Raw genomic sequence first — 8,287 nt, 5'->3', positions numbered from 1 at the left:
AGCATGTCTGCCTCTCTGAAGGTTTAGCTCTCCCTCCCACGGGATTTGGGTGCAGAGAACTGTTTATCCGGTCTGTTCCTTCAGGTTCTGGCGGTGTCTCAGGTGCAGAGGTCCTGCCGCTCCTCGACTTTGAACTTTTAAGTGGTACTTTCAAGGCCATCTCATGTATCATTATTTTATAGTAACATAAGAACTTGGGGATAAACAAAATAGGAACGGTTATAGTTTAATAGTGATATATTTATGTGTCAAGTTGTCAGATGGTCAGATGTTCAGGTTATTTTGTTTGTTATTATTGTTTTCAAGTTGATGTAAACTAGAGTCACATCGAAGTGTACAACCTTGGATATGTCGTTTTATATCACAAGGATTCCCTTTTCTCATAGATACTAGAGACAGTTGTATCAGGGAATCCCTAAGTTCTTGTTCAGTCAACTGTTCTTTCATTTCCCTGAAGCAATATAGATACTTTTTGGATCCCAGATGCCTGTAGATTTCCAATTAGTACTATTTTGATGTTTTTATCTTTTTTACATGTTTAGGTTCATTAAGCAGCAAACCACACTGTCGAGACACTGAGAAGTACTTTCCTCCTATGTGGCTAGTGTATAGTATGTCACTTCTAAATATATAAGTAACCTGGAACTACTTCTTATCCTTTAATGGAGATGGGCCAGAGGACAACCTGGCAGACACTTAGAAATGACTGGAGTTATGGGTCAAGAATTAGGCTATAAATTCATGTTTTTTATGTTATAAATTCACCAGAGGGTGAATTTAACTTAATCCTTTAAGAGGGTGAGTTTTGCAGTCACAGATATCAAGGTTTTTATCCTGTCTCACTCCCTACTAGCTGAATGTCTTGAGACAATTATTTAAAATTCTGGAACATCAGTTTCCTCGGGTTAAAACTGAAATAACAATCTCTCCCCTGCAGAGTAACATGCCAAGTCCCTAATACAAAAACAGTTCTGACATCCACCCAGTAAGCTCAGCTCTGTGCGCTGACACAAAAGGAGGAACAAAAGCAAAGCTTGACCCAAAAATGATATTCACTGGGGACAGAAATGTTCAAAAATTGGTTAACACCTAAAATAGGCCATTATATGAATTTTGGACTTGTATATTGTTTCATCATGCTTGACAGAGTAAGCCTAAAATCCCTGGAAACCCAGACACACTGTTTTCTGATTACTTTTAGTCATATTTCATAATGTAATTGCTTTAGCAAGCATCCTTCTAATACATTACTTTATTTCAGAGAATGATGATGAAAATGATGTACTTATTATTTTCTTTGTGCCTTAATGTAGAAAACTGGTAACTAGGTAGATAGGTAGATAAAGAAACTTGTCCAATATCTAATAAGTAGACAGTGGTGGAACTCTACCTTGATTTTAAGCCTCTGCATTCCTCAATTCGACAGTTAAATCAAGTTCAAACCAGAGAATAATCTCATCTAGACCCAGCTGTACTTTTCACGAAGAAAGGAAACTTCTTGTTATTAGGTCATAAGAGTGGCATATACAACGTTTCCTAGACTATTGTATGTACATGAGATTCCCCTCTTCTTGCTACTATTCTTTTATTTATTACACAGTTTGCTGTACAACACAGCCATGTGACTAATGATAATTCTTTTGGCACTGGGTGAATTAAGCTGACATTCATAGCACTTCTTTCCTTTGTATCCAATTCCCTTTCATGTATCCTTCCTAGTCTCTAGTAGTTGTTGAGCTCTTAGAAGTACCCCCACCACTACCACAGAGTTGCTAATATACTGAAGGTCCCAATGGAATAGTGGTTAGAATTTAGGCTTTTGCAAAGTATCTTAGTTAAGTTTCTATTGCTGGGATAAAACACTATGATCACAAGCAACTTGTAGAGCAAGGAGTTTATATTTGGCTGACATGTTTTTTCAGGGAAGGCATAACACAAGCAGAAACTAAAGCAGAGGCCATGGAAGAATGTTGCTTATTGACTTGCTTGCCGTGGTTTGCTCTGCCTACTTCTTTGTACCACCCAAGGCAGCCTGTCCAGAAAGGATCATAGCATTCTCACTTCAAACATTAATTGACAAGACATCAACATAATCCACCATATAAACAAACGGAAATAAAAAACCCACATGATTCTCTCATTAGGGTCTTGGAGAGATCAGGATACAAGACACATACCAAAACATAATAAAGCTGATATCTGGCAAGCCAATAGTCAACATCAAATTAAATAAAGAGAAAATAAAAGCAATTACACTAAAATCAGGGACAAGACAAAGTTTTCTGCTATCTCTGCATCTATTCAATATAGTACTTGAAGTTTTAAGTAGAAGGATAAGACAACTAAAGGAGATCAAGGGTATACGAATAGGAAAGAATGAAGTCAAAGTATTACAATTCACAGATGATATAAGAGTATACATAAGTGAAAAAATTCTGCCAGAGAACTCCTACAGCTAATAAATAGCTACAGCAAAGAGGCTGGATACAAATTAACTCAAAGAAATCAGGAGCCTCCTTTAGACAAATAATAAACAGTCTGAGAAAGAAATTAGGGGAAAACACCCTTTACAATAGCCACAAATAATATATAAAATTTTGGTGTAACTCTAACCACACAAGTGTAAGACATGTATGACAAGATCTTCAAGTCTCTGAAGAAAGAAATTGAAGAAGATATCAGAAGATAGAAATCCAGTGGTCATTGATCATTAGGATTAACATAATTAAAATGGGCATCTTTCCAAAAACAATCTACATATTCAATTCAACTTTCATTGAAATTCCAACACAATTCTCTACAGAGCACAAAAGAACAATTCTCATCTTCATATGGAAAAAAACAAGTCGATGATCTCTAGAAAAATTCCTGTACAATAAAAGAACTTCTGGAGGTATCATTATTCCTGATTTAAAGCTGTACTACAGAGCAATAGTAATAAAAATTGCATGGCACTGTCACAAAAGACAACAAGTCAAACAATGGAATCAAATTGAATTTTCAGAAGTAAATCCACACACCTATGAACACTTTATTTTGACAAAGAAGGCAAACTACAATGAAAAAAGAAAGCATCTTCAACAAATGGGGCTAGTCTAATTTAACTTAATGTCTGCATGTAAAAGAACATAATGGATCTATATCACACTGTAGAAAACTCAAGTCCAAGTGGGTCAAAGACACCAGCATAAAACTGGATATACTAAATTGGATAGAAGAGAAAGTGGGGAATGAACATGAACCTACTGGTATAGGAGATAACTTTCTGGAAAGAACATCCACAGCACAGGTACTAAGATCAACAATTAATAAATGGGATCTCATGAAACTGAAAAGCTTCTTTAAGGGCAAAGGGCACCATGATAAGGACAAAATGACTACAGAAGAGGAAAATATCTTCATCAACCTTACATCCACTAGAGGGCTAATATCTAAATTATACATAAAGAACTCAAGAACATAGATACCAACAAACCAAGTAACCCAATTTTTAAAAAATGGGATATGAAGCTAAACAGAGAATTCTCAGCAGAGAGAGCTCTAATGGCCAAGAAGCACACACAATCTTCAGGAAAATGCAAATCAAAACAACTCTGAGATTTCATCTTACTCTGATATAATAACTAAGTTCAAAAACTCAAGTGACAGCTCATTCTGGCAATGATGTAGTACAAGGGGAACCATACCACAAGGACACCTGCTTAACAATGTTCATAGCAGCTTTATTCATAAAAGCCAGAAACTGAAAACAACTTAGATGTCCCTCAACTAAAGAATGGATAAAAAAAATGTGGTTCATTCACACAATGGAATACTACTCAGCTATTAAAAACAAGGACATTTTGAATTTCACAGGCAAGTTGATAGAACTAGAAAAGATCATCCTGAGGGAGGTAACTCAGATTCAGAAAGATAAACATAGTATATACTCACTTATTAATGAATATAAGCCATAAAGTACAGAATAACCACACTACAACTCACAGACCCAAAGAAGCTAAGTGAATCTCATTGAAAAGCGGGATAGATTAGACACCAGAGATGTGTAGAATGAGGGGACTAAATGGGGGAGTGGTGGGGATGGGAACAGAAGGAATGAGGTTGGGGAGTAGGGAGGGAGAGAGTACTGGGAAAAACAACTGCATTGGGTGGGGGCACATCTCTGGTACAACCTAAAATCTAGGACAATGGAAACTCCCAGGAATATATGAGGGTGAACCTAGCTAAGACTCCTGGTAATGAGGAATATGGAACATGAAAGGGCCATCCCCTGCAACCTGAAGGGTCTGGAACACCAAACCCAGCCACAAAACCTTTGACCTACAATTTGCCCTGCCTACAAGATGAGCAGGGGTAAAGATAGAGCAGATATTGAGGAACTGCCCAAACAATGACTGGCCCAGATTGAGACCCATGTTATGATTAAGAGCCCACCCCACTGACACTCTTAATGATATTCTGCTATATTACAGACAGAAAGGTGATCATGTGACTTCAGATGGGAATACTCCCTCCAACCTACTTGGGTGTGTGTATGTGCATGCTGTCTTACTCTATCGATGTTTATTTCTTAAGGCAGGATTTTTTTTTTTTTGCTGAGCCCAGAGCTCACAAAATCTAGTTATTCTAGCTAGACAGCTTGCTCCATGATTCCTCTTTCTCTTTCTTTCAGGCCCTGGGACTACATCTACCTGCTATGCCTACTCAGCTTTACATGGGTTCTGCAAATCTGAACTCTCATCCTCAGCTTATTGGGCAAGTGTTGTGTCTATTAAGCCATCTCTCATTTTGATTTTGTTGAGATATTTTTACTAAGAGAATATCAGAAAACTTTAGAAATGAACTTCTAAGCAATACAAGAACTGTTGACTTTGTGGAAGACAGTGTATTTTTTAAATTATATCTAGGATAATGCTACTATGTTAGAGAGAATTGTGGCTTTGTTAAGGCTTCTCCTTAAGGATTGTTTGAGAAGATCTCTTTTGGTATCATAAGGGTCTTCTGATGACTATTCATTATTGCCAACTTGACACGGGAACACTTGTGAGGTTATTAATGTATTTTCTATACATCTGTTTATGTCATTTGACAACACTTTTGTTAGGGAAGACTCAACACACATTGAAGTAGGTAGAAAGCCCACAAGCAGACCAAAGGCCACCATAAGTTCAACTTGATGAATCTTGAGTTTTATTGGGGTCATTTACAGTAATATAGGGAAAGGGTTATTTACAAGAGTAGAAATAACTCAGAAACTGCTGTATGACCAAAGCACACTTTACCATGGGTGACAGTTCATAAAAGCTGGGAACCTGAAAGAACGCTGCATGGTCTATGTGCAGATAAACAAGTTGGAGAGGGTTCTTTCTAAATGACATGGTTTAAAAGTCTTTGGCTGATTTCTGCTTCTTCCAGGCAGCTGGTCTGGTCTCAGAGTCTTCTTTGCAGTTTGGCTTGTCTGAGAGTGACTCTCCTCAGCTATTTTGCTAACACTGGGAAGGAGTGGCCTAGAAAATATAGTCAGTTCCAGGGACTTCCTGAAGCCATTCCAAGCTGTTTACATGTCTACTTAGGGAGCCTCCCTACAAGATGAAACATTTCAATCTCAGAAAATTCTTAAGCAATAGAGAAATTTCTGGATCTAACCACAAAGCCTATGTCATAATCAGTAATAGAAAACAATTTAAATTACTGAAAAATTGAAAGACAGACTACACTGTTGGAAGGTCATAGAACTATAGGTGGCAAAGGCTTAATTATGGTAGTTAAGTTGCTGAATGCAAACCTTTGAAGAATATATTCTGGCCTTGGTCCAATGGCATTGCTTCCTGGCTGTGTGAGATGAACTTATCTTCTCTGCCAAGTCCATCTTAGAAAGTGTTTCTGTCTTCCACAGACCTAAAAGTAACAGAGTCAGAGCCAGTCAGTTTCAGAGCCAGACAGCTCTGAAACCACGAACCCAAATACATCATTCTTTCTTTGCCTTAAAAATGACTTTCTACCATGATGGTTTTCAGGTTCCCTCCTCCATTTTTTTTTAAATCTCTCTTGTGCATAACGGGAGCATCAAAGCAAAGAGGCTTATCAAATCAGCTGCCTGCTGCAGCACTTCCGCATGGAAGCCAATTTATAACAAGACAGTTGAGGATTGTTGCGGCTTACATGCTTCTTAATTCACTAGTTTTACCCATAAACTGCTTTTACAGTCTGTTTCCTGTCCTGGCTACCTTACTCTTTACTGTCTCTGAAAGCCTACCATATAGTATACTAATTGCATACCCCAAAAAGTAATTACCTTTCTTTTAGCATTTACTTTACATGGTAAGCACTGGTAAAAACAGAGCTTGAGCCTCAGTTTAGCCAAGATATCTTGTACATCAGACAAACCCCATTGTTTCTCACGAGTCTTTGTGATGTGTGGTGATGTGGTGGTGGTGGCATCATCCCTTTTGCTTAAAAAGTTTATGAGCGCTTTTTTTTTTTTCTTTTTTTCGGAGCTGGGGACCGAACCCAGGGCCTTGCACTTGCTAGGCAAGCGCTCTACCACTGAGCTAAATCCTCAACCCCTTTTACTTTAATTACTATGCCTGTCATAGAGGCTTTACAGATTTACACTTCCATCAAAATGATGAAAGTACCTATGTTTCTGCTTGGTCACTTTACCTCTTAATATTACCCATCCTTTCAAAAATATTTGCCCATGTGATAGCAATTTTCTAATTGTAATGGAGATGTGAAGGGAGACTGATAAGATCTCCATCTGCTTCTTGCACCATTTGTAATTTCTCTTCTGAAAATTGCTGTTAACGGCATGTTGATTCGCTTTATTGCCATATGCAGGCACCTTTCATAGCAAAGGTTAACAATAGCCATCTGTATCTTCACGTCCCTCTGTTAGGATCCATCAAGAGGATTTTCCTAGCCTCAAACTTAACATTTAACTTTGCTCCAGATAATACTACATATTCTGAATTTTTCAGAAAGGCTGACCACTGCTAAATTTTCCCTATATCCCTTTTCTTTTTTGTTATAATTCCAGTTGAGCTGATTCATTAGGTACTGGGTGAAGTAATATCCCCCCCCTTTCTTTTGAACATTAGATACTTCTTTATACTGATTGTTCATAGAGTTTCATCAAGGTCCAATATAGAAACTGACAATAAAATAGGCTATATAATGCATTTGATCTGAGATAAAACTGAAAAAAAACCCACAGCAAAACAGAGCACTTTATTTCTGTAAATCAGTCCAGAATGTCTAATACACACTTTTTCAGTTGGTTAGGGTGAGAAGACCCTCCACCACATTGTCCATGTGTTCCCTCAAGCTCCTTTCTGCTGCTGCTCGAGAGATCTCCATTTCTGTCATTATCAACTCCAGATCTTCCTTCTTGATAGTGATCTTCACCAGTTCCTTCTCCCACTCCTGTTTGGCCTTTTGCTCCCTGGACTGTCTGTCTCCAGTGATGGACATAGCCATCTCAAGATTCAAACTCTGGGTCTCTTTCCTCCTCCGCTTAGTCAGTAACCCGCTCTAGGTCAGCAACACCACTGTCATGTTTCCTTGGCTTCGCAGGAGGCTGCTCAGGGCCGCTGATCTCAGACTCTAACTTCAGTTTCACTTCTCCCTCGGTCGCCATTTCGATCTCCTATATTTCCTTCCCTTAAATACAGTTATTCCAATGTCAGAAATAGATTTATCACCCTTTCTATACTGATTTGTTATGGCATCATTTGAAATATAGAATTCACATGGAATCATAAATCTGTCTGGGGGCTCTCAGTTCTGTTAAACTGATATATTTATCCAGCTAACAAACAAACAACAAAACCATATCCAAACTGAATCTAACTCAGATGCATACAATAGCATCTAGTTACAAGAAACTTAATCAATCAAGGATCTAATAATATGGCATAACAACTATCAGAGCCTAAATCCTACATGGAGCAGACTTTTCTTCTTTGGAAATTATAGCAACCTCTGTAAACTAATAGGATTTCCTAGAGATGTCTGCTGTACATTTCCAGAACTGCCAGTGAGCAGGGTGAATGTTTCCTTCCAGTTGCAATAGCATTGAATAACATTCCAGTTCTCCCCATTAGTAATGAGCTATTCAATACACTGTTTATCATTTTCATGTATCTTTCAGTTATCCTGTTTTCACTGTCAAGATGTATTTTCAAATCAGTGTGACATACAAAGAAATACTCTTTTCAGATCTCTAAAGAATTTCCTATAAGGTTTGACGGTAGCCTGACTATCACAAGATTAGAAAGAGAATACT

General features: G+C 37.9%; 1 pseudogene; it reads right to left on the bottom strand.

Moving 5' to 3' along the window:
- Positions 1–7,236: 7,236 nt before the first annotated feature.
- On the bottom strand, positions 7,237–7,830 carry Hypk-ps1 (huntingtin interacting protein K, pseudogene 1; annotated as a pseudogene).
- Between the last annotated feature and the right edge of the window lie 457 nt (positions 7,831–8,287).

The sequence above is a fragment of the Rattus norvegicus genome, chromosome 7 (genome assembly GCF_036323735.1).
Source record: "Rattus norvegicus strain BN/NHsdMcwi chromosome 7, GRCr8, whole genome shotgun sequence".
Taxonomy (NCBI): Eukaryota; Metazoa; Chordata; class Mammalia; order Rodentia; family Muridae; genus Rattus; species Rattus norvegicus.
The sequence above is the reverse complement of the archived record's forward strand: the minus strand, read 5'-3'. Positions and strand labels throughout refer to the sequence as shown.